At 38.0% G+C, this 22,568-nt stretch overlaps 1 protein-coding gene across 8 annotated transcripts in view; it reads left to right on the top strand.

The window, feature by feature from the left end:
- The first annotated feature begins 1,579 nt into the window (after nt 1-1,579).
- The window catches only part of si:ch211-203k16.3 (angiopoietin-related protein 7), a 29,433-nt gene continuing 8,444 nt past the window's right edge, over nt 1,580-22,568 (top strand). For 3 of the 8 annotated variants that reach the window (XM_042390276.1, XM_042390277.1, XM_042390280.1), the window contains exons 1-6: nt 1,943-1,986; nt 2,207-2,263; nt 7,255-7,353; nt 10,353-10,538; nt 10,622-10,666; nt 21,954-22,515. The gene's annotated coding sequence lies outside the window, so the exon portion shown is untranslated. Of the gene's footprint in view, nt 1,665-1,942; nt 1,987-2,206; nt 2,264-7,254; nt 7,354-10,352; nt 10,539-10,621; nt 10,667-19,467; nt 20,898-21,953; nt 22,516-22,568 lie in introns of those variants that run through there. The other 5 variants (XM_042390282.1, XM_042390283.1, XM_042390279.1 and 2 more) reach the window with 5 other exon arrangements.

Consider the following 22,568-nt stretch of genomic DNA (forward strand, 5'->3'; position numbering starts at 1 on the left):
AATCGCTCAGATTAATATGTGTAATGTGAAACTGTTGTCTCTCCGAGACAAACCCACAGAGAATTATCAACTGACTCAACTCCACAGAGCTTTATAACATCCGTCATTCATTGTTTTGGTTTTACGACCCACAGCTTTACAGCTTTGGTTTCACTCTCACCGCTCTCATCTGCACTGTTTGTGATAAGCCCTACCTGACCAGCACCAAACAGTAGACAGAAAAGATTTGCAACTAGCTGGTGAACATACAGTAGTTGAGATATTCCTCTCAGAAGTTGGTGGAAACCAAAAAAGGTAAAAGAAGAGTAAATGTTGGACTCACATTTGTCACATGGACACAAATATGTTGCTCCATGTGTGCTGGATGTGCAACTGTTTGCTAGTTCAGTATAAAAACCTTTACTGGTGATGCTATGTTAATGTTGTGTTTACAGCTGGCTCTGCTGCCCCCTAATAGCTAAAAAATCTATTCATGTAGGTTTAAATCTCGAGTTTACTGCAAAGCACTATATAAATAACCTATGTGATTTATAGTAGTGGTAGTATTGAATTTGCATTTTTTAAGTGGACCTGTACCACTACGCCACACAAAGTCTTTAAAGTATTCTCCCTTTATTTCATTTTAACATCACTTCTTAACCTTTTCATGAATATTAATATTATTCATTAATTACCTGACCTTTGTTGTACAGGATAAAGCTTTTATCTGATAACCAGAGCGAGGATGATCTCATGTTTTATATTAACTTTAAAAGAATGCAATTTACATTAGCTGATGTATGAGCGATGAGTCAGAGATTCCCAGCTTTTAAGTGGGGTAATTAGTTTCTGATTGCTAGAAACGGGGATACCCAGTGAACACTCTTTAATATTCTTTACAGGCAGAGGCAGCAGAATACTTTAATTACATATTGCCAGGCTGCAGAATGGTCCAACACGCTTGTTATTATACAAATGCAAACGATAAAGAAAGCATACCACAAACAATGTGGGCAGAGAGAGCTATAAGTTAAAAGTACAGAGTGGGTGGATGGAGTTATGCTTTGACCTGCAGTCTGAGTGATTATGGAAATTCATCACTCACTGTCAGTCATAATAGCAGAAGGCAACAGAAGCTGGTTTCTGTCCCTCATCTGCAGCCTGATGCAAATATCCATTGTTAGTCTCTCAGTTTTTTTGTTATCCCTCTATTTATTTTTCAACTTTTCATCTGAGCAAGAAGAGAGTCTTTCCCCTCCATAGATGACCATGCAGTGTTGTTGCCAAGGTTACCAGGTCATGTCAGGCAAAATGTAATTTGTGGCTCAATATTGCATTTACAAACTCATGGCATATGCTGCTGACTGAAATATTTGCCAGCCTGTCTGTTAGTTTATTGTCAGCCTGTGCGGTAATTAACCACTGTCTTGTTGTTTGGTGATAGTTGTTTTATTGTCTGTTTGCACTGTATCTTATTGCTGGCCATAGCTTTTTATTTAGAGCAAATCAAATTTGGATCTTAATTATAATATGAAAGATTGAACAGAACTAAACTCAATTGGCCTGGTCTGTTGGCTGATCATGTGATGTTACTTTTGCAGCCTGCAGCAAAGATTAATCAAAATGGAGAAACCCAAACAGAGATCCCATTCAAGTTATTTCTGAAAGTACTGCATCATACATACGTAAGTACAGTTGTATAAAATGCCCATTGTTTGCTCTGTATGTCAGGAAGCACTACAGAAATCTTAAGTAATATGGAGTGTTTTAGGAACATTTCAGGACATTTATATGCAGAAAGGTAACACTTTTTTACTTAACACACTTTTTTACTTAGAGGACCAGTGTGTAGGATTTAGTGGCATCTAGTGGTGAGGTTGCAGATTGCAACAAAAAACACGAAAGGCCCTCTCTAGAGCCAGTGTTTGGTTTGTCCGTTCTGGGCTACTGTAGAAACATGGCGGTGCAACATGGCGGGCTATGTAGATATAAAGGGCTCATTCTAAGGTAACAAAAACACAATGATTCTTATTTTCAGGTGATTATACACTAATTAAAACATACTTATGATTGTTATATTCCATTTCTGCCAAGTCCGTTCTGCTAGATGCCACTAAATTCTACACACTAATAACATAACATCTTTATGCCCTTTAAAAATGTATTAATTTAAATAATGTAGAGACTGCTCATGATAAATAAATACTGTTTGTGCATGTCAACTCAGATAATATTATTGGAGGACTGAGAACAACGGACACAACATACAACTTTGGACAAACTGGTATGTATTGCTGGTGCAATGATGCATGTTGTTACTTGCTTATCTTGCTTATATATGTTAATTTGGGAAGCTATGTGTAGTACAGACAAATTACTTTTCTTGACAAATAACAGAAAACAGCAACAGAAAGACAGAATGATTAATGAAGGAGCAGAAGAGGAGCATAAATGGAAAATATCTACAGTTTGCAGTGAATGTCCACAGTAATGTGTTGAGTTATGGTTTCTGCAGTGACAAACACGTTTGCTGGAATTATATACAAAATCTGTACCTTTTGTAAAGTTTTTTGTGTTGTGTTGCCTTTTGCTTTTAAATTGCTGTCAAGTTTTAAGTCAGTATATATCCACATTTTTGATGTGTTCAGGACCACTCAAGGCCAAATTGGCCAATAAGCCTAAAATATATAGTTCAGCTACTTCTTCTAAAACAGTGTCCAATTAAAGTTTCTCCTAAAGTTATCTGAACTTCTGTGAACTTGTGAAGATATACTGATCTCTTTTCCAGATATTTAAAATGGCCAGATATAAACTTGACACTGAGGTGTTGGGTAACAAGTTAGAATATAATATTGACTCACTGTTTTCTCACTGCATTGGTATCTGACTTGTGTCAACAAGACAAGCATCTACAGTTGCATACACATATGCAACCTTTCATACACACTGCGTCCCTGCTTTTCAGAGGGAAAAGATGGCAAAACGCAGTAACTGCTCCTTAACAGTTACACACAGTTTGACAGTTACACTTAAGAAGAAGTGAATGCATTGTAAGTCCCAGGTATATTTTCAGTAATTATGACAATATCATTACTTTTCAAGGCTTTTAGGTGGGGGTGTCTGGGTTTTGTAGTTAAAAACACAGATTCAGAAACTAAGGGTTCAACCCCATAGTGTTTCTTTCTTGGCCACTACGACAAAGAACACAAATGGAAAGCCAGATCATGTACTTGTTGCTGCACTAGCAACTCGCACGTGCAGGTTAGGACATAAGTGATGCAATGTTGGCAGAACAGTACAAACTGGAAAACCTCTCATTATTTCGTCTTGGGAGTGTTCATGAATTATTCCAAGATGGTTACCTCCGCTGACAGCCTTGTAGTCATGTAATTTTAATAGCCTAAATTAGCTACTTTTGAAGTGTTAAGTTTGGTTCATTACAGCAAGTGGAACCATACTGACAGCTGAACTGATTTTGGTCTGAACAATATGACATGAACACAGCATTGGTGGATATTGTGTGAACCCACATAAGTGCTATGTGCTTTGTGTAGTAGTATGCTTTATATTAAACACTTTAAAACCTGTTAGATGAACGCCCAAATGCACACTGGTCAATCTGAATCCCTTTTAAGCCACAAAATCTGACATCTGGGAGATACAAGGTTTTTACCTTTCCACAGTGTTGTGTTAATTACCAGGATTTTCAGTGGTTTCCTCAGATAATTCACTGCAACTGAAACAGCTGCTCAAATTCAGTGTGGAAAACATTGAAGTGTGATTAAGCACATTCAGTGTGTGATTCAGCATTTTCATTCACAATACAAACAATTACTTGACACTAGATTACATAAAACTCCTCAAGTATGAGTCATCGGCATGGGCCGGCTGAAGAACATAACAAAAAGTGGACAAAGCAACCAAGTGCAGTTAATTGATTTCACTCAAGAAGCCAAATAGCAACACAAAACAAAATCAGTGAGTTCAGTGTGACATCAGAAGGAGAGCAGAGCACATAGAGCACATGATGACAGACCAGGTAGTCCTCTTTAAGACTTCAATTAAAACCTTTAAATACAATGAAGGACTTAATTTCATGTTTAAAATGCAGTATTGGACAGACAATTACACCTATTCTCAGGGTTTACCATTGCAGCTGTCTGTGAACAAGTCAGCACTTCCACGCCCTTCATCTCACCTCTCTTGCTCCACCATCAGCATCTCTTTATGTGCTTTGCTGTGATGGAGGCAGCCTTATCTTCTCTCTATAATCAGAAGAAGCACTAGCAGGAGGAAGAACAGTCAGTATGGGTAATGCAACTGATGGAAAACTACGGTCCCGTTTTACGTCATCAGCAGGGAGAGAGGAGGGACATACAGAGGAGAGGAGAGACTCCACATTCATAAAATATTCATTCAGCATTTCATTCTGCTGGAGAGTAGCCACCTGCTGTGAATGTGGATTTTACCCTATATGCTACCGTAATACTTTACAACACAGTATGCACAATTGAGGAATGAGTGAGGAATGAATCAGTAACAACCTGAAAATTAATTGTTAACAAGTAGTTCCTCACTTAACCCTGAATTGAGCACTATATCGTAGATAATGGTGCATTACTAGACAGAGAGATACTTTATAATGAACCATTGGGTAATGGTTTGTTCATAAGTATCTGTGAATTGATAGACTGACCACTTTCTTCATGATTTGTTCCTAATTAACTCTGAAGCAGACACTGAGCAGCACAGAACTAGTAATGGCTCATTCATTACTGATTAATTAAACATAAGTTACTCTATTTGTGCTCCTCAAGTAAAGTGGTAATCCCTCATTTCTTCATGAGTCCATTACATCATTACTTACTCTTTTCGTGCTCAAGTACAGTAAAATAAAGCATCATCCTACAAAAAATAACCAGGAGCTACTGAGTTCTTACTGGGGAATTTATATTTAGTCGCGTGATAACAAACCAGAGACAGCAGGATTGTCAACAAGTTTTTTAATCATCATAAGACCACGTACAGTTTAGCCAGCAGGGAAGATACAAAGCATCTGCTGATGTCTATGGGTTGAACGCTTCGGGCAGTCATTGACTGCAAAGGATCCACAACATCTTAAATACAATGTTTATCACACAGTTCCTTCTATATTGATGCAAACCTACTCAAAAAAGCTAAAAGAGAGACTTGGCACTTTAATGGTATATCAATTTCAAACTGAATGTACTGAAGCACAGAGCCTAAAGAACCAAAAAATGTGTACCATGTCACATACTATACAGTTACACCAGATGTTAATCAGCTATCTTGTAAGGATATGATATATTCATGTGATAACATCACATGCATTTCTTATTTATAGTTGGTTAAGAACATTCAAAAAAGCTTACATTCATATCAGTGATACCATTGGGAGCTGCAGGCTGGTGTCCTCACTGAGCTTGGCTTTGGTTTCGGTTCATTTAGGTTAACAAATAGACAGACACTGAAATAAACCAAATACTTCAGGGATGAGGGTTATCATTCATTTTCCATCATGGTCTCAATCTGCAGCACTCCACTCTCATGCATTTCTAGTTAACTTGAGTGCTTGTGGATGACACTGAAAAGCAAAAGCATTTCACAGCAACAGGTCACTTATGTGCTGTGAGTCACCAGTTACAACCTTAAGGAGCCTGAGGTCTAACATAACCTTTACAATTATTAAATCAACATTATTATGTCTTTGTTATCCAGGTCAAACTGTATAAAGTGTGTGTAAACTGTGTTTCTAAGTCACTTGTAGCAGATGTTGTGGGTTTTTGTGTGCGTGGTGTTGCTCTTTTCTTGTCATTAGATCTTTGAGGATCCCCATGTTACAGCTGGCCAGAGGGCATATAGACACAAGGGCATCGGCTGGGGACAAAAACAGCAATCATTTCATTCAGTTAGTTGCCTTCATCAAATTTTGGATGTTAAAAATAGCCAGAGTTAAAAAATAGTCAATTTCTAAGAATCAGAAACCAAAGTGTGGTTGTACTCATACTGTAGCTGTATTGCTTTTCCATTTGCTTCTTTGAGCTGCCTTCTACTATTGTGTTGTGTTATATCTCGTCCTCTCTTGCTTTTGATTTACACCTCATCCAGTGGACTTCCAAGAAAGAACAAAACAACTTACTGGGGGTATTTTTTTGTAGCAGAGGCAACTACTGAACAAAACATGATATGTCAGCCTCAAAAGTCATATATTTTTAATGTTTTATTGCATGAGAGAACAAAATGCAATGCTGCACAGACACAACATTATGAACATCTGGAATACAAGTGAAAAAACATCTGGAGAACTGCTCCTATCTCGTAAAACTCAAGCTTTCTGATTCCTTGAGCACATTAGGATTAAAGGGTTTTTAGTGAATACATGTACAAAAATTAGCTTTCATGAGGAAAAATGGATTAAAGTTTAATTGTTCCAGAAGTCCACACTACTCCCCGTTCTTAATAAATTTCCATCTTCATTTGCTATGTTGAACTTATTTTCAAAACGCAATCTACTAGACACAATGAAATTCTCTCATTTGTATGCTTAACAAGTCACAGGGAAAATGTCTTAATCTTCTGTAATAGATTATAACAATAATTAACAAGGATCAGACACTTAATATAGTCATTGTCTCCATTGAAATCAATTTATCTTATCAGGAATTTGGGGGGGGGGGGGGGGGGTGTTTTGTTGTTTCTTTTCTCCTCACAGAGAATTTCAAATGGACTTTTCAAAGTAGCCACAAAAATATTGACTTCATTGCTAACGATAACACTCCATCAACCTTGAGGACCAATTTATTATTTAAGGGTATTATTATTTAATTGTATTTGATTCTCCCGTTACATGCTGAATGGATTGGCTTTGACTGGTATCTCTCTCTTATAAATAGATTATTTCCATTCAGTATTCATCAACGGATTATGTCTGCACAGAATTTCACCCATGTTTTTCTGCAATCAGTGCTCTCAATCACTCTGAGGGCCTGAAACATGATCCCTACACTATAATAAGGCATGTTTTAGCAAAAGTGTTTTTGATACTGTAAGGGTGAATGTAATCATAGATATGATGACATAAAGCCAGCGTAATGCACAATTGGACAAGCCTGCTTTTCTCAGTTTCATGGTCCCACTCATGCTTTGGTACATCTCTATCTTGTGCAGCACACACACACACACACTCCTCTTGATCTGTCAGTTCAGGGGAGGCATTTCTGTACGTGTGAAATGTGTTTCTGTCCTGTCAAGCAGAGGTCGAGCCTGGTGAGTACTCAGGAGATAAAAACAGCACACTGGAGAGATGAGTGGAAGGAAGGTTGAAGCAGGATGGAGCCCTGCTGGGTTTGTGAGGTATCTGTCTGCATGACGTATAACACAACAGATGAACTTTAACCCTGAGATGTCTGGCTGACACACAACTGTAAGGTTTTGCATTGAAATGTGCACTTGAAAGGCAGTTTTTTCATTTTGAAACTCAAATGTTCAAAGCTGCTCTTCAATATGTTTTATGTACAGTATATATGTGTGAGTAGGTGCTCATGGTAACAAAACCAAAAAGAATTAAAACCTGTATCTAAAGTTCCCCTCAGCTTAATGGAATGTACCATCTTTAAGCTAATTGTTTTGCTGCCTGGAACTTTACTGATTGGATTCACTCTCATCAGTGTCATTTTCTGTAGATGAATGCACCTTTTATCAGCAAAAAGCTCTGATAAACTCACTGTCTGCTACCTGTCTAGCACCAAACAACAGAAAGACTAAGTCAGCAACTAGCTGGTGAACATAGTGGAGCATTTAGCTGCTAAAGAGCCAAATATCTTCCTCAGGAGTTGGTGGAGACCAAACCAGAGTTAAAAGTGAATATTGGATTTACATTCATCACACAAACATGACTCCAAATAAATATTAATTTTGCTTTGTATCTGCTGGAGGTGAAGTTTGCCCATAAGGTGATAATATGTCAATGTTGTGTTTACAGCTGGTTTCCACTGCAGCCAAAGTGGCCAAATGAATTTGCAGAATGGCTGACACAATTCTTAAGAATGTGACCCACAAAACAGGTTGATGATGGAAGTTATCATGAATAATCACAGGAATATGGCAGGAAACAGGAACTATATTGTATTATATCATTTTGACATTTTGACCAATGTACATGTCCATTCTGATTAAGCTACCTGTTTGAAACTAATTAGAAGACATAAGTTATCCACACTGCAGTGTGGAAGAGTAGGTTAAGTCCACCCTTAGGCAAGGTAATGTGACAGAGGAAGTGATATGTTTGATGACTCGCAAATGAGATCAGGTGATTTTTCTGAAGTGAGCTGTAATCAGTGCCTGCTGCAGAGGAAGGAAAAGCCCTCAGGTGTATCTAATAAATTGCTCAAAGAGGCACTGGAGGATAATATAATGTTGAAAAGAATTCCCTGTTACATTTAATTTATCTCTATTATCTGTAAAATTGAAATGACATCTCTACATAGGTGAAGACAGATGTTGCGTTTAAGGTCGGTTAGAAAAATGGAAGATTAGGATTTATAGCTCTAGCTCTACATACAAAAACATGGTGGTCCTTAAGTAGTTCTTCAGTGGTTCTTTGATGTGGTTGAGGTGCTATATGGCACTACTGACGTACAAAGAACCTTTTAAGCCCAGTATGGTTCTTCAGCGGTTCTTCAGCAGTTCTTTGGGGTGGTTGAGGTGCTATATAGCTCCGCTGCTGTCCAAAGAACCTGTTAAGCCCTTGTATGGTTCTTTAGAGGTTCTTTAGAGGTTCTTCAGCTTAGTTTAGTTTAGTTGGGGAAAGAATAAAAAAATACATTAAAATACAGAGTATTTCCTGAGGATAACACATTATAGCAGTGGTTATCAACCTTTTTGGCCCCAAGGCCCCCCATGCCTAAGGAAATATTCCAGGGCCATCAAAGGAGACCCCCCTCCCCTTATTATTTGTTGATGGGATTTGGTGGGATGCAACAAGACAGCTTGGATGCTGAGAACTGTCAGTTGCAGTTTATATTCTGTGGGAGGAGGAATACAATTGGAGGATGAGATAAAGGTAAGACTGTAGTCCATGAATGAATGTAAGCTGATAGGAGGCTGGACAGTAGGAGGTGTTTAGGAAGTCAGTTGAATACTCAAGCTCTTCTCCCCAAAATTATGTCACAAACTTCAATAAAAAGGCTATCATTATATTCATATATTAACTGTACATTCCCATTTTGGAAGTTTTGAAAAATATTCTCAAAAGAGATGATGTTTTTCATTATGTTGTGGAGGACACAGTTTTTCAAGACTTCACAGATGGATTAATTTTTAACAGCATGCCTTATTTAATGGCTCTGAGACACAGTTGAGGCTATATACTGATGAATTTGAAATTGTAAATTGTTTGGGATCCAAAAAGCAAAAAGCAAGTGTCAACTTTGTTCTCGGAAATATTCCTCTGAAGTATCGTTCCAGTCTTCAAAATATACATGTGGCTGTACTTGTCAGAAACCGATGGCTTCAGAAGTATGGTTATGAGCCAATTTAGCATCCTCTTCTTCATGACCTTTGTGAACTTCAGTGCCATGGTGTATCAGTTGACTTTGAAGACCAGTCCCATGTTCTCAAAGGCTCTGTGATTTCCATTTGTGCTGATAATTTATCAGTCCATTCTTTGGCCGGCTTCAATACTTTTTATACGTTTTAGTCGGGGACGGATCTGCCGTTACTGTCTGTGCCACCACAGTGACATTGGTAACAAAACTGACGAAAGTGAGTGTATTTTCCGGACTCCTGACACACACCATATACATTTACAAGTGCCAGATGGTAGATCTTTGTATGGTGTTACTGGACGCTGCCCTTTTGATAAACTGCCTCATTTTGAGGTTACTTGCCAAAGCTTAGCCATGAAAGACTGGTAACACTGCAACAGTTTAATGACCAGCTACAACAGTTCCCCTTTGGACAAAACGATGTCACTCACAGGCCTGTTTTGCTGAAGCCATCTGCTCTCCAGCAAGGTGTCATCCCAGGAAAAGCAGTTGAAAAACTGACCCAAACACTTACTGGGGTCTCTATTGGCCATTTAGATCTATATGTTACACAGTTCTTGCACCTGTGGTCAAAACAAGTTGGCTGAGTCCACTGTCTGCTCTCATCACAGAATTTCTGAAGAGTTTTCAGAAGTTTTTCCCTGACAATTTCACTCCGAAGATTCACTTTCTGGTTCACTATCCTCGATTAATCAAACAGCATGGTCCACTGAGAGCACAATTTATTTTTATGCCATTCTGAGGTCAGTTTTGATGGTCATCTCTCTATTGACTTTCTCTTTTCTTCTTCCCATTTTTCCTCTCTAGAGAGCCCCCTCCAATAAGCAGCGATCACTCCAGCCAAGCACAGTCCAGTCCAGATACCTCTTTGATGATTCCAGCAGTGCTGATGGCCATAGAAAGATAAAATCCTGATCTGAAGAGTGCAAGCAAAACAAAACTACGAACCCTTTTGATCCAGACTCTTTTTGACCACCTCGGTAATAAAACAATGTAAGTTGCTACTACTTACGCCTTGCTGGCTTGATTAATTGTCGTGGCACTGCACCCAATCAATTTATAATGATTCTTCCTAGAAGTATCCACGTCACATGACCAAGATGGATCATATATAACAAAAAGTGAGTGGTTTTCAGCAATCTTATACAATTTCCTGAGATGCGTGTTTTGTCCGTCATTGAATAGAACAGCCGCATCTCAGGTAGTAAGTGCATCACATTACGTTATCATCAACTTACTTGTTATAAACTTTATTGTAGCTATGTGTGTGTTCAGTTTTTCTTGTTGTGGAACACAGTTGGCCAAAATCTCTAGTTATAAAAGATTAAGTGCTATGAACAGGTTTTCAAAGACAGTATTGGCTATGACTAGACAGCAAATGCTAGACTAAACTGCACTCCAACCTACTGTGGTTTGCCAGTGTTCTTCTCTGATCCCACGTCTCAAGCCTCAAATACATAAAACATTAGCCTCTACAGACTTGGTGTTTCTTGCATAAAGAAAACACTGTACTTCCTCAATCAGTTCTTTATTAAGCCATCCATTGCAGCTCTTGCATAGCAAACACCCAGAGACTTTCAACTAATGCCGTGTATTCTTCTACAGTTGAATGAAGTTACTGGAGGGTGTACAAAACAGCAATAGGGCTAACTCAATGCAAGACTATTATGAATAATACCAGTTAGAATATTTTCTAACACAATTCTCACAGGTAATGTAGTACAGCCTTGTTAGACGGTTGATTACCTGCATTAGACAGACACAATCTTTTTTTTTTTTGAAAATGTGCATTTAATATAACAATGGCACACCAACAATAAATAATAATAAATAAATAAATACATTAATTCATGGTCAATAGATATAAAAAACACGTAGTCATCATAAAATTAAGTGACGCTGCACTAACAATAACAAACACACAATGAACATTAACAGTTTATCTACAACTTCCTACAACAATTTCTCTATCCACAACAATGTATCAAAAATGTATCAACAATCATCAACAATTTATTAACAGTGTTTCGCTTTGTGTGTTTGTGTGTGTAGATAACTGCATATGAGTGACTGAGTGTGTGTGTATTGTGTTTCCTAGTGTTTCAGGTTGTCATAAAAGCTGTGGAGGTCTTTTGGTATGACCTCCTTGAGGTCTTTGAGGTGTTTGTATTTCATCTCCTTGATCTCCTGGCTCTCTGTGTAGAGTGGTGTGACTGCAAGTGTGTCTAAGGTTCTGTGTCAGAGCTGGTGCTTTGGAAATGGAGTCCAGTTGTTGGATATTGAAGTCCATCATCCCATTGAGGTTGTACCTAATAACATACAAAAAGAAAAAGTGACAGAGTTTGAACACCACCGTTTGCACAACATCATCAGTTTATATACAGTACAATGTATAATATCACATAACAGATTGAACAGCAAGTAAATGTGCAACATCATGACTTTTGACCTGGACTGGTGAGAGAGACGTGGTTTTAGTTTGATAGATACCTGATGGCTCGGACATCACAGACAGGGGGTCACCGGGTTTGATCCCTGGGCGGATAGACTTGCAGAGCCTCAGTTTGGTGAAGTCTTGGAGGTGTTTATGGTCCACATATCTGACTTGATACAGGCTGGGCTTGGACCACACGCTCTCCATCAGGGCAGCGTATTCAGCTGGGACATAGATTTCCTGGTTTCTCAGACACTTCTCAATGACACTGTGCACTGAGTCACACTCCATCTGTGTGTGCCCTTTCTCCAGGAACTTCTGGGTGACTGCCTTCTGTGGAAAACGTCAAAAGAGCATTGCTAAGCACAGAATCGCAGTTTTGGTACCCATAACCATCACTCCACAAAATGTACTCCTCATGCTCCTTATGCTCAGAGAGGAAATTGGTGACACAGGATGCAAACTCACTGGCAGACAGAGCTCCCTCACCTTCATGCCAGACATAGCAAGTGGCGTTGTGTGTAGACATGTCATAAATTGTGAAATTGTGGACGACGAGTTTTGTCTTGTAGTACAGAGCTGACGCTTTCATTCTCGGGCAGACGAGAAGGGCTTGCAGATCCATACAGATAACATGTTATATTAGCATCATGTTGAAGCAAAAAGTTTGTTATCTAGCAAACTAGACAACACATCTGTCATCTGTACTATACAACGTTGATGTTACATAACGTTACATCTACTGATGACAATCTTAAGTAGCAATTGATCAATGAACGATAGGCTGTAACATTAATCATATAATATTAGCTTGCTATGTAGACTCAGCAAGCTAGTGGCTAACTTACTTCATTTATCATTGCCGTTTCAACAGTGGACAGAGTTTTACCTGAGTTTTCTAATAAGTGTTAAGAGCTAAATTTGATTAACAGGTACACTGCATAGTTTTAACTGAGTTTACAACAACCTAGGGCTAACCAGTTCTTTATTAAGCCATGCATTGCAGCTCTTGCATAGCAAACACCCAGAGACTTTCTACTAATGCTGCGTATTCTTCTACAGTTGAATGAAGTTACTGGAGGGTGTACAAAACAACAATAGGGCTAACTCAATGCAAGACTATTATGAATAATACTAGTTAGAATATTTTCTAACACAATACTCACAGGTATTGCATTAGACAGACACAATCTTTTTTTTTTTTGAAAATGTGCATTTAATATAACAATAGCACACCAACAATAAATAATAATAAATAAATAAATACATTAATTCATGTTCAATAGATATAAAAAACACATAGTCCATCATAAAATTAAGTGACGCTGCACTAACAATAATGAACATTAACAGTTTATCTACAACTTCCTACAACAATTTCTCTATCCACAACAATGTATCAAAAATATATCAACAATCATCAACAATTTATTAACAGTGTTTCGCTTTGTGTGTTTGCGTGTGTAGATAACTGCATGTGAGTGACTGAGTGTGTGTGTATTGTGTTTCCTTGTGTTTCAGGTTGTCATAAAAGCTGTGGAGGTCTTTTGGTATGACACCCAATCTTACTAATTTTACTAATTTCTTGATTATCACCCTACACATTTTCATTTTATCAAGTTTTCGCAAAAATCGGATGCCCTTTTCATTTTACCCATTTTTCGAGTAGCACTCCCCCCTTACTTACTTTACCCATTTTTCGATTAACACCCAACCTTACTAATTTTACTTACATCTCAATTAACACCAACCCCATATCGATGGCCGAAGAGCAAAATCTCCTATCTGAAAAATGCACTTTTTTGAGAAAACTAAAAAAACTTTTTTTTCTTCATTAAGGATACTCAGTACATAATTTATTATTTGTTAACAATACCGACTAGGTCCTAGTGTCTTGCAAAGTGCAAATACGAGGTTTTTTCCTCACTTTTACTGGATCATCTTGTAGATAGGGGCTTTTGCACTCGGTGCAAGTTCAAAGAGGTTCTACAAAATGATGCTCTACATTAAGTTAATAATTAAAATTAAATTAAAAATAAATTTAAGTTTGTTTTCAGGTAAAAAGATGGGCCAGTGTAGTAAATGTAATAGTTACTACATTGTAGTATACTAGGGTCAGAATTCAGCTCGGTCTGGTGCTGATGCAGATAGGAGGGTTTGTGCCTCAACATGTTCCCACCAAACCTGATAGGAGGTTTTCGCCAGGTGACTTTTCTGTCACAACGAAGGGCGGGATTATCTTGCAGACAGACTTAATATGAGCAGCCTTCCTTGTTCTTATCATCCGAAGTGAAATCCACCAATCAGAAACTTCTGCAGATAGGAAGTTTTGCGCTTTGGCCAAAGATATGGTACCTCTAATGGTTCTTTGTAGCACCATTTGACAAAGGTTCTATATAGCACCAAAAAAGGTTTCCATATGATTACGAGACATAGAACCACTTTTGGGTACTATTTAGCACCATTTTTGTTGAAGCAATATAGTGCTATATGGCACCGCTAATGATTCTATGTAGCACCATTTGGCAAAAGTGCTTTATAGCACCTTTAAAGATAGGAGCTATATCGCACCAAAAACGGTTCCCCTATGATTACGAGCGAAAGAACCACTTTTAGTGCTATTCAGCACCATTTTTTTTAGTGTGTATGTGACCCACTTCAGTTTAAGGAGATGATCTCTGAAGCTGTTATCATCAAAGACAGTAACCAAGCTGTGTTATCCTGAACTACCTCTTCTGGCTGTGTCTGCCTTTTACTTTAGTTATCTGTAAATCCTGCACCTGTAGTGCATTCAGATAATAAAGTTGACATGATAAATGAGGTACATAGTGATGAATAGAACAGATTAATTCCAGTGTCTCCTCAAATTTATTGCAGCTGATAAGCTTTAAGCTAGACTTTGAAATCTATGGCTGTTTGTGTGTGTGTGTGTGTGTGTTAGTGTGTGTGTGTGTGTGTGTGTGTGTGTGTGTGTGTGTGTTTGTGTGTACAGAAAGAGAGAGACCAAAAGAGACTGAAATCTGATGGATATGGTTGCATTATGATGAGTAACTGCTTGGTGTAATGGCATATGCTACATATACTCTAGATAAATATCCATCCAGAGAATAAGTGATGCATACTGGTTGATATTGATTGATTGACTGATTGATATTCAGAGACTCTCATTGCATTCAGAGCAGCACAAACCGATGACAGGACTTGTGATTTGTGTTGAAGGGGAGCTGTGGCTAAATTATCTTATTGGAAATCAGTAGGTTAAGTGTGCAGGTCACAGCACTGATGGGTCATTGAAGCAATTCATAACATTCATCTTGTTTTCTGTATTTGTAAATAGATATGATGCATTTTTAAATTAACGGCATTCAAGTGCTGATGCTAAAAGCAAATCTGCCCTGTAAAATGTATGTCCTGTATATTCAGTACTTTTGAATTACTATGGTGTATAATTGACAAAGGCACCTTCTCTCTACATTGCTCTTAACCAAAGCTCTGAACCCTGACTGCATTATTCACATCCGTCAGTGTAGAGTAAACCAGCAGTTTATTTCTGTAATGAAACTGTCCAGAAGAGGTGTGAATCATACTGTATGACTTATTTATATTTTTATGCAGAATTCCCTTGGGTTTGACTGTTAATTTATCATTTTAGACATCAGGTATCATAGTTTGATGAGCTCTTGAATTAGTGCACCTGCAAATTGAACTTTCCATCTAGAGGACATGTGGTGCATGCAAAATTATATGAATTTTTGGTCATTTTACAGGTTTGTATTTCCTAATTATTTGCTAAGACATTTCTTGGAAAGAATGATGTATTTTGTACTAATTATAAGGAAAATAGAGACAATATCCAATCAAAATGCTTCCAATCAATTTATTCCTATTAACTGCTAATGTAACCAAAGAGTCCTTTAGTCAGTGTAAAGCAGGTCAGCTTAGAAAGTAAAAATGTGAAATATGTTTACAGTTCAACACATGGAGAATAAAGCTTCTAAAAGTAAGTGGATGATTACTTATGTGTGCCAATTACATAGTTCTTTCCAAGAACTTCATTGGGAATTATTGTGAAATTATAGACCCATAAAGTTAGTTGTTTTTTTTAGCTTTATGCGCCACTGAACTTTTTAAACTGGTCAATTCTTCTTTTGTGAAAGCAACATAGACCATGAATTGGAACTATGTAAAGACTGACTGCAACTAAATGAATTTTGTGGAGATACTTACACGTGCAGATTAATGAAAAATTAAAAGAAAAAACAAGATAAGAATCCTTAATAAGATGTTAGGCCACAAAGAGTGAACAGCAGGTTCAATGCTGTAGCAAGGCTCAGAAACTCAAGGCATGAAATGCATTCTGTCAGTTTCCAGATTCATACACCTTGATGATCGCGGTGGAAAAGAATGTTTAACACTTTGCTCCACATCTCCCATGTTTGGTTAGATAGAGATCTGATGACTGCAAGAGCCATAGGATATGATTCACATCATTTTCATACTCCATTCACAACCATTCACCTCATGACCCCTCATTCCAATTACTGACAGCATATACACGTTTCTTCACTGTGCCGTTCTGTTTCCATAAAGTTAATATTCCGTTCACTGCAGTTATTGAAGTTCTACATGTTTTACATAGTGAGAAGTGTTTGTGTAACTCCTCTTTTCACTCAGAACATACAAAGCAAGCTGTGTCAGATCAAAGGAGTAACATGCTGTGTGTGATTTTAGACAGTTCACGGGGTTTGTGTGATTACACTATGTAACACAATATTTCTCTCTGGGTAGTGAGTGTTATTTCCTAATTGCTTATGCCTAAAAAAAATATAGTAAATGGCTATTATTCCCTTCAAACTTTGCTTTTGTGACCTCAACAATGATATTTTGAAAATTACCTATGTATTTCCAATGGGAACGGGCGAATTTGCACATTTTCATTCACATAAAGTCAGAAAAAACAACATATAAATCAAATTTATGCTAAAGTTATATAGAAGTGACCACAAAAGATTTAGAAGTTAGTAGTTTTTCGGATTTACAATTATACTGTAAATCACTTTCACGAATCAGCCCCTAAATATAGTCTCCCATCATCATATCCGGTGATTCATGTTGTTTTGTTTGAATTTATGTGAATGAAAATCCAGGTCCAGGTCCAGGTCACAAAACTTAGGCATAAATTTGATTTATATGTTGTTTTTTCTGACTTTATGTGAATGAAAATGTGCAAATTCGCCCGTTCCCATTGGAAATACATAGGTAATTTTCAAAATATCATTGTCGAGGTCACAAAAGCAAAGTTTGAAGGAAATAATAGCCATTTTCCATACTTTATTAGGCATAAGCAATTGGGAATTAACACTTACAACCCAGGAACAAAAAACAAGTAAAAATTTATTATACAGTGTTATTCTCTCTCTCTTTCTATCTCAACTACACACACATACACTCCCTTTGGTGTCTTTTCCAGGAACCAGATATATTCTCTTCTGAGTCTCACTAACTACAAAATCCTCATCCCTGTGGAGCGACAGCTGCTTTACCCTTAGCAACAGTTATTTCACCCCGAGTGATGGACATTTGGCCCTTAGTTACACATGATTGATCTCTAAGTACAATGTGGGCCGGTTAGCCTTTCAACAAAAGGTCTTGTATTGTTAGTCAGAGGAAGAGAGCTGGATAAATCAATTCAAACTCTATTTTTTGTATGTGAACTCTTCCACTGTGCTCCACACACACACGTCATGTTCCCAACAGAAGAAGTGAAATACCTCCTACCCTGAGCCCCTCTCCTGTCACTTCTTTCTTTAACCATCACCACCTTTCCTCCATCCTGTCAAACTGCCACATCACTCAGCCTCAGCTTTCAGCTGTCAACATGCTGAGAAAAACTACTTCTCATGACAAATGTTTACCTGATTTTTTTTGTATCATGAATAATTCATCAAGAGGATTCATTTAAAATGCAAAGTATCAAAGTAAACAGTGTTTCATTGTGTTTGTTGGTGACATGTAGTCATCTGAAAAGGTTATCAGAAGTGGTAAATAAGATAAAAATGATTAATTTACCTTTGGAGCAGCGGGCTTAAAATTTAAGTAAAATGTCTGTAAATAACAGGACTAAAACAAGACAGACAACACACAACAACACAATCTTCCTCTTACAAATGTGAAGTTGAATTCATAAGCAGTAAAAGGCACCCTTGTTCATTTCAATACTCTCAGGAGTTTTGCTGCTACAGTTTCCTTGGTTTGGTATGACCAAGCCCCCAGGAACAGCACTAGGCTTTGAAGCCAATTTGACATAGTGGCCAAACTGTGTCATTACAATGTCACATGACACTATTGGGCTGAAAAAGACTTTTTCCCATAGACTTACATCATGAAAGAGACATCTGTAAATCAGGGGATACATTTTTTTGAGCGTCACAACCCAAGCAAAATTATTCATCTCACTATCAGAATTTGATCCATTCGGTCTGATCACATTTCTAAAGTCTAGAAGAGCCACACGATTTATCCCCATTCAAGTTAACCGGAGGGCTAAACCAGAAGTTAGTGGTCTCGGCCGGCAGAAGTCTCTACTGAGCATGTTCCATGGATGCATTGGGCCCATAGAGAATACGCAGTATGTTTTCGTCTGGGTAATTTCTTTACAGCAGGAAATGGCTTTTTTGGTTTCATGTGCCACTCAGCAGCTTTCATATGAATAAACTGAGCCCTGCCTCCGACACTGTATCCAGTTCTCTTTATCCATCCATGGGTATGACTAGTAGTTTATGCTGGCTAATGTGAGCTAATGTTAGCATTATGTAGATGCTAGGTAAGTGAAATTAATGATTAAGTTTGCTGACTTCATGGCTCTTGTCTACATGTGCTCCTATTGTATTTTAGCATGTTACAGATAAACATGATGATGTATTTAAAGCAACAGAATCCAGATAATCTGTTGAATTGAAGGCAAATTACCGTAAATGTGGTATTATCCTATAATTGCCAGTTGTGGCCACAGTGGCTGCTTTCCAGCAAAAGTTATGTAGTTTTACTTTAAAGGATAAGTTCACAATGTTTCAAGTTTTTCTTAAAACGATAGTACTCTGTATGTACATATGAACATTGAAACAGGTTTTGCTTGCTGTAATAAGTCCTTCTGTTCATACTGGCCATTTAAAGATCCCCTGCTATGGAAGTGATGGGGGACAAAATCCACAGTCTTCTTTGTGTGCAAAAATATACCTAAACCTTTATCTAAATATAATGTGAGGCTTCAGCAGTCTGAGTTGTTCATATTAAGTGAAGATGTTCCAAAAATGTTTGTGTTTCGCTAGACAGTGTTTACTTTTTGAACTGTGGTGGAGAGATTGAAACAAAAATAGTGAATTTCATGCTAAAATGTCCACTTGATTTGACTAACTCAGTCTACTAAGGCCACATATTGGCTTCAGATAAACTTTGGAATGTATTTTTACACAGAACAAGGACTGTGGATTTTGTCCCCCATCACTTACAATGGAGGTGCATTAGGAAGGGATCTCTTTTCGGCTGGCAACAGAATGATTATGTCAAGCAAAACTGTTTCTGTGTTGATATGGGCACCTGAGCAGTTATTGATCCTGCAGCAAATGTCTGTTGGTCTTTTTGTTTCTGCGTCTGAATTTGTTGCTGGAGCGAAAGTACACCGTCAAAAGTAAAAGCAGTCTATGAAACACTACATCCTGAAAATCAGTGAGTATACCTAAATAATGAATTAAGTGCTTTATGCTTTATGGTGAAAAGCTGTAATATGAAGTCAAATTGGTCATTATGTCTTATTCAGAAAATGACTGAAAGCCCATATTGTCCAATTAATTATTTCCACGACACTTGTGGTCCTCCATACACTAGCACTATACTTTGTATATGTAGTTTTCTATTGATGCTCAGTGAGAATTTAATTAATGATGTAAACTGCTGAAACAAGGAAGAAAGAATATAACTTTACTCATCAACCTGATAATGAATGACAAGTTAAATATTACTAAAATAACATGTCATCTTTATATGCAAAATATACCTGAACTGGCTAAATTTTAGTTTATTTTCAGGTTTGAAGACCTTTCTGAATTAATTCTGCTCTTTATGTACAGCCCCCAACTATTTTCCAGCAGAAAATTCTTTCCCTTCTCTTATAATTCTGCTTGCTTATTTGTAGTTCATATAGTTACTCTGAGGCACCTCAGCAGGGAAGCTTACCATCACTAAAGTCAAGGCTATTAGGTAATTAAGTTGTTACATGGTGCCACCATGTGGCCTTACACACATGGTTTCTCTTTTCCTGCCTACAGCAGAAATACCGGCCGGCACAACAACAGGGGCCAATTAAGATTTTTTTTTTACATTTCTGAGAGATTATATGTAAATCTCAGTTAATATGTACTAACTTTACAATGTAATTGCAAAGTTAAACGCTGCACTGTTTCTGTGTGGTGAAATGAACCCTAAACCTATTTGACAGTTTTTTTCTGCAGGGCCTCTTTAAAACGTTTGTCACTGTGACATTTGGGAACCCCAACTATCCCATTGTAAAGTGTGCCAAATGTCAGAGTATGAGTGTCAAATTTCTTACATTCTGACATATGACACACTTTTGAATGGGGCGTTTGGAGTTCCCAAATGTCAAACATTTTTTCAAGTGTCACTATGGGACTTGCCAGCCTATGTACTTCCTAATAGACACCTGCAAAAAAAGTATGCGGTTTGGCATGGAGAAATATCAGTTATTGCTGGTGAGAATCAACCCGCTGGGAAAAAAAGATGCAAGCTGCAAAGACGGCCTCAGCAAGGAAAAGGCCTGCTGATTGCAGACAGGTCTTCTTTACCCAGCCGTCTACACTCTCAAGGCCCCTCCAGGAGGAGCTGATGATGAGGCAGCTCCCACTGTATATAGTTCACCTTGTTCATCACAAGGCTTTGTAAATAGTTCCATTTCATGTATGTCTTTTATTTGTTAACTTTTCTTATGTATTGTCATGAATTTCAAATAGATGAATTATTATTATGTATTGTATGTAAATGTTGTTTGTTTTCTGTTGTTTGCATATATTCTATGTATTTAGTGTATATAGTTAGTTAGTTTTTATAGTTTTGACTTGACATAGGAGTTCACTGGAGTCTCAAATGTCAGGATATAAGGGTAAACTTCTTAAATTCTGACATTAGGCACACTTTTGAATGGGGTGTTCGGGGGAACCAAATGTCAAACACCAAATAATGAAATTTCAATAGGCTGAAATAGGCTAAAATACAAGACTGAACTGGTTCCAGCATCCCAAATGTATGCAGAACCAGCCCCAGCCTATTAAAATGCATATATTTTATAATATGGAAATCCCGACCACCCCATTCAAAAGTGTGCCAAACACACACACTCAGACACACAAAGCACCCATTTATAAATAGTTTATATATTTAGTGTCCAGTGTGTAGGATTTAGTGGCATCTACTGGTGAGGTTGCAGACTGCAACCAACTGGATGATTTTTTCCTCTTTCTTATGCGCACTTTTTTTACTCACCTATCTCCCTGTTTGAATGTTCAGAAAGTTTAAATACATGACATACAATGCTTGACGTGTGAAATATGTGGTATTTCTCGAGTTTAATCGGTGTTTGGCATCAAATAACATCTTACAGTCACCTGGGTTTAATTGCATGTCCCCACTCTCTCTCTCTCTCTCTCTGTCTCTCTGCTTCCATGCTCCACCCTGCTTCCCAATTAAAGAGTATTTAATGCTTTATTACTGTATAAAGTTTTTTCCTCTTTCTCATGTGCAGTGTCTCATTTCTCTCCTCTCTGCCTCCTCACTGCAGCGTGTGTGTCCAGTTAGGGGAAATAAATTACATTTAATGCCTTAATGCTGAAATATTAAATCAAAGTATTAAATCTAGAGTTGTTTTTGAATCAACTAAAAATGTTTCTCTTTGATTTTTCCTTCAGGAATGACTCTTCCAAAGAAGTCAAGCTGCTGCCCTGTGTGTTGCAAGATGTATTCTGCTATGTCAAATCACATTCACAGGTTGCACAGGGTGGCGAACGTCCAGGAGAGGAAGCTCCTCCTGAACCTTGCCACAAAGCGGGTCAACATCAAGGATGCAGCCTGTCCAGTCTTGGGCTGCTCGTACAAGAGCACGACACTGGACAGGCACATGATCAAAAGCCACCCTGAGCTGAGGAAGCCAGAGAAGGAGAACTATATGGTAAGGTTAGGAAGGAGAGAACTATTTCTCTCCTGGCTGCTCTGAGGCTGACTAATCCGTCTGCCTCAATGGTCACCACAATAGCCCTGGAGGGGGATGCAGTGCACATGGGTGGGACCCCGCTGGAGGAAGAGCCCATGTGTACTGACCCTGAGTGCCGGAGGCAGCTGGAAAGCCGGGTTTGGGCCAATAAAAAATTGATGCCAAAAAACAAGAGGCTGGAGAAGGAGCTTGCCATCCTGCAGGGAAGATATAAGCAACTGGCCAAAAGAAACTGCCGCCTGATAAGGGCAGCTGGAATGGTGAGCTGGCTAGCCCTAGGCCTGAGTCTTTTATTATAACACAAGCACAGAGA

The sequence above is a fragment of the Thunnus maccoyii genome, chromosome 17 (assembly GCF_910596095.1).
Source record: "Thunnus maccoyii chromosome 17, fThuMac1.1, whole genome shotgun sequence".
NCBI lineage: Eukaryota > Metazoa > Chordata > Actinopteri > Scombriformes > Scombridae > Thunnus > Thunnus maccoyii.